Source organism: Nomia melanderi, unplaced genomic scaffold, assembly GCF_051020985.1.
Source record: "Nomia melanderi isolate GNS246 unplaced genomic scaffold, iyNomMela1 scaffold0165, whole genome shotgun sequence".
In the NCBI taxonomy this organism is placed as follows: Eukaryota; Metazoa; Arthropoda; class Insecta; order Hymenoptera; family Halictidae; genus Nomia; species Nomia melanderi.
The window spans coordinates 7501-12500 of NW_027475280.1; the positions used below are offsets into that span (position 1 = coordinate 7501).

Consider the following 5000-nt stretch of genomic DNA (forward strand, 5'->3'; position numbering starts at 1 on the left):
TCGGGCACTGGTAAAGGGTGGCGATGATGCGTTCTATAATAGAAATACCCGTCGTAGCGTTTCTTCCGAGTCAACCCGCTCACGAAACTCTCTCTCGTCGTGGAATCCCCGCGTCGGAGAGTAAAACGCGAATTCATACTATGAAAACTTACGTCTCTCGACGATGGGACGATCCACGCGAAGAGTTGTTTACGTGTACGCGTATGGTGCGATTGCGTCGATTCGCTTTTCTGTACGGGGAGAAATAGAACGTTGAGTTGACTTATCGGGTCTTCGTTGGAATTACCGTCGCTGGCATTGTAAACTCCAGATGACCTTGTGATTCCTTCGTCGGGCACTGGTAAAGGGTGGCGATGATGCGTTCTATAATAGAAATACCCGTCGTAGCGTTTCTTCCGAGTCAACCCGCTCACGAAACTCTCTCTCTCGTCGTGGAATCCCCGCGTCGGAGAGTAAAACGCCGAAGGCTTACTATGAAACTTACGTCTCTCGACGATGGGACGATCCACGCGAAGAGTTGTTACGTGCACGCGTATGGTGCGATTGCGTCGATTCGCTTTTCTGTACGGGGAGTAATAGAACGTTGAGTTGACTTATCGGGTCTTCGTTGGAATTACCGTCGCTGGCATTGTAAACTCCAGATGACCTTGTGATTCCTTCGTCGGGCACTGGTAAAGGGTGGCGATGATGCGTTCTATAATAGAAATACCCGTCGTAGCGTTTCTTCCGAGTCAACCCGCTCACGAAACTCTCTCTCGTCGTGGAATCCCCGCGTCGGAGAGTAAAACGCGAATTCATACTATGAAAACTTACGTCTCTCGACGATGGGACGATCCACGCGAAGAGTTGTTTACGTGCACGCGTATGGTGCGATTGCGTCGATTCGCTTTTCTGTACGGGGAGAAATAGAACGTTGAGTTGACTTATCGGGTCTTCGTTGGAATTACCGTCGCTGGCATTGTAAACTCCAGATGACCTTGTGATTCCTTCGTCGGGCACTGGTAAAGGGTGGCGATGATGCGTTCTATAATAGAAATACCCGTCGTAGCGTTTCTTCCGAGTCAACCCGCTCACGAAACTCTCTCTCGTCGTGGAATCCCCGCGTCGGAGAGTAAAACGCGAATTCATACTATGAAAACTTACGTCTCTCGACGATGGGACGATCCACGCGAAGAGTTGTTTACGTGCACGCGTATGGTGCGATTGCGTCGATTCGCTTTTCTGTACGGGGAGAAATAGAACGTTGAGTTGACTTATCGGGTCTTCGTTGGAATTACCGTCGCTGGCATTGTAAACTCCAGATGACCTTGTGATTCCTTCGTCGGGCACTGGTAAAGGGTGGCGATGATGCGTTCTATAATAGAAATACCCGTCGTAGCGTTTCTTCCGAGTCAACCCGCTCACGAAACTCTCTCTCGTCGTGGAATCCCCGCGTCGGAGGGTAAAACGCGATATATAATAGTATATGCCAGTGGTTCGCGCGCGTCGTCTCTGAGATACGCGGTCGACAGAGTTCCGAAAACACGTGATGTGCCACGATTTCCGTGCGTCTTACATCTTTCGACGATGGGACGATCCACGCGAAGAGAACGTTCGTGCTTGCGTGAGGTGCAACAGCGTCGATTCGCTTTTCTGTACGGGGAGAAATAGAACGTTGAGTTGACTTATCGGGTCTTCGTTGGAATTACCGTCGCTGGCATTGTAAACTCCAGATGACCTTGTGATTCCTTCGTCGGGCACTGGTAAAGGGTGGCGATGATTCGTTCTATAATAGTAATACCCGTCGTAGCGTTTCGACCGATGTCACCCGCCACGAATGTCTCTCTCGACGTGGAAACCCCGCGCCGAAGAGTAAACGCGAAGGCTTACCATACGAAAGAAAACGGTATTATACGCCTGTGGTATGTGCGTCTCGGCTCTGTGATACGCGATCGGCAGAGTTACAAAAAAACGTTGATGGGCCACGATTTCCGTGCGTCTTACATCTTTCGACGATGGGACGATCCACGCGAAGAGTAGTTACGTGCTCGCGCGAGGTGCGATAGCGTCGATTCGCTTTTCTGTACGGGGAGAAATAGAACGATGAGTTGACTTATCGGGTCTTCGTTGGAATTACCGTCGCTGGCATTGTAAACTCCAGATGACCTTGTGATTCCTTCGTCGGGCACTGGTAAAGGGTGGCGATGATTCGTTCTATAATAGAAATACCCGTCGTAGCGATTCGGCCGAGACACCCGCCACGAAACTCTCTCTCGTCGTGGAATCCCCATGTCGGAGAGTAAAACGCGAAGGCTAACTATATAAGAAACATATAGTATTATTTATGCCTGTGGTTCTCCGTTTGTCCTACTCTCAGATACGCGACTCGGAGAGTTACGAATAATCGTGATGGACCACGATTTCTGTACGTCTTACATCTTTCGACGATGGGACGATCCACGCGAAGAGATCATTCCTGCTTGCGTGAGGTGCGATAGCGCCGATTCGCTTTTCTGTACGGGGAGAAATAGAACGATGAGTTGACTTATCGGGTCTTCGTTGGAATTACCGTCGCTGGCATTGTAAACTCCAGATGACCTTGTGATTCCTTCGTCGGGCACTGGTAAAGGGTGGCGATGATTCGTTCTATAATAGAAATACCCGTCGTAGCGATTCGGCCGTGTCACCCGCCACGAAAATCTCTCTCGTCGTGGAATCCCCGCGTCGTAGAGTAAACGCGAAGGCTTGCTATAGAAGACTATAGTTTATACGCCTGTGGTTCACCGGTTGCCTGCTCTCCGGGGTACGCGATCGCGCAGGAGTTACGGAAGAACTTGATGGGCCACGATCTCCAAGCGGCTATATCTTTCGACGATGGGACGATTCACGCGAAGAGAACGTTCGTGCATGCGTGAGGTGCGATAGCGTTGATTCGCTTGTCTGTACGGGGAGAAATAGAACGATGAGTTGACTTATCGGGTCTTCGTTGGAATTACCGTCGCTGGCATTGTAAACTCCAGATGACCTTGTGATTCCTTCGTCGGGCACTGGTAAAGGGTGGCGATGATTCGTTCTATAATAGAAATACCCGTCGTAGCGTTTCGACCGATGTCACCCGCCACGAAATTCTCTCTCGTCGTGGAATCCCCGCGTCGGAGAGTAACCGCCGAAGGCTTGCTATAGAAGACTATAGTTTATACGCCTGTGGTTCACCGGTTGCCGGCTCTCCGGGGCACGCGATCGCGCGAAGGTTACGGAGGGACGTGAAGCGCCCGAGCAATGAAACGTCCGCAGGAGGAAACGAGCAACCGCCGAACATTGTTTCGCGACGTTTCCATAATGTATTGTCGTTTCGCTCGCATCCCGCTTCTTTCCCCTAGTTTCCTCGACGCGTAGTTTCGCAGCCTTAGTGGACGAATCATTCTCGATTCGAGGAAAGATATGCAGTGGGGCGTGCAATGAGCCCGCCAGAGACCACGATCTCCAATGCGTCTTTACATCTTTCGACGATGGGATGATCCACGCGAAGAGAACGTTCGTGCTTGCGCGAGGTGCGTTAGCGTCGATTCGCTTTTCTGTACGGGGAGAAATAGAACGATGAGTTGACTTATCGGGTCTTCGTTGGAATTACCGTCGCTGGCATTGTAAACTCCAGATGACCTTGTGATTCCTTCGTCGGGCACTGGTAAAGGGTGGCGATGATTCGTTCTATAATAGAAATACCCGTCGTAGCGATTCGGCCGAGTCACCCGCCACGAAACTGTCTCTCTTTCGTCGTGGAAACCCCGCGTCGGAGAGTAAAACGCGCGAAGGCTGTGACTGTAACATATATATATACAGTATACAATGCCTGTGGTTTTTGCGCGTGTCGGCTCTTCGGTATACGCGATCGGCCAGAGTTACGGAGGGACGGTGAAGCGCACGAGAAATTGAAACGGCCGCACGATTGGAACCGAGCAACCGTCGAACATTGTTTCGCGACGTTTCCATAATGCGTTTTCGTTTCGCTCGCATACCGCTTCTTTTCCCCTAGTCTCTGAGACGCGTTTTCGAGCCGTTCTTCTACTATCGATTCTCGTAGAGAGAAGGGACCGGGTAGTCTGGAAGTGGAACCCGCATCTTGCGTGTACCGTACACGGAATTGAGAGGACCGGCCGTGAAGCTCGTTTTAAAGCCGTGCGTCTGACACCCAACTCTTGCGCGCCAATTTCGCGGCAAGAGATAATATGGGACGAATGACCGGCAAAGAGCCAGCTGTGAAGTCTGTTTTTTTAATCGAATCCGTGGACGTGTGTATGCCGTAGCGTCGCTCGTCGTGTTCGTTCATGGTCGTTCCGAGAGAAAGAACGAAAGCGGTAACGAAGGGACCGGCCGTGAAGCTCGTTTTAAAGCCGCGCGTCTGACACCCAACTCTTGCGCGCCAATTTCGCGGCAAGAGATAACATGGGACGAATGACCGGCAAAGAGCCAGCTGTGAAGTCTTTTTTCATTATTTGCTTTCAATCGATCGATCGGTACGATTCGTGCAACGTTTCGCGCGATGCGACGCGAAAACATGCGCGCAACAATAGATGCGTCTGATCGGAAGAACGCGAGGGTCGACTGCACGCGATGGATTCAGTATCGGGTAGGATACAAAATATATCCCCGTCGTTTCCACGCGTGCGAGTCTTCTGCGTCTTTCGCGGGTTTTTGAATGCACTATACGCCCGGAACGTCGAGAAATATATACATATTACTTGAACGTTTTTCGTCTCGAAAGGCTTCGGTGTCGTCTCCAAGGCGACGCCTGAATCTCCTTCGCGCGCTGGTCGGAGATTCAGGTATCAACTTTTATCTTCTCTTTGAAAGAAGAGAGATATTAGGTCGAACAAATGAGAATAAAATTATATATGTGAAATATAAAATTTATACGATTACCCTGAACGGTGGATCACTTGGCTCGTGGGTCGATGAAGAACGCAGCTAATTGCGCGTCAACGTGTGAACTGCAGGACACATGAACATCGACATTTCGAACG

At 50.6% G+C, this 5000-nt stretch overlaps 1 non-coding gene across 1 annotated transcript in view; it reads left to right on the plus strand.

The window, feature by feature from the left end:
* The first annotated feature begins 4896 nt into the window (after positions 1-4896).
* Positions 4897-5000, plus strand: part of LOC143175696 (5.8S ribosomal RNA) — a 155-nt gene continuing 51 nt past the window's right edge. The window contains exon 1 of the ribosomal RNA XR_013000392.1: positions 4897-5000. This exon is cut by the window's right edge and continues 51 nt beyond it. This is a non-coding gene — a ribosomal RNA (5.8S ribosomal RNA).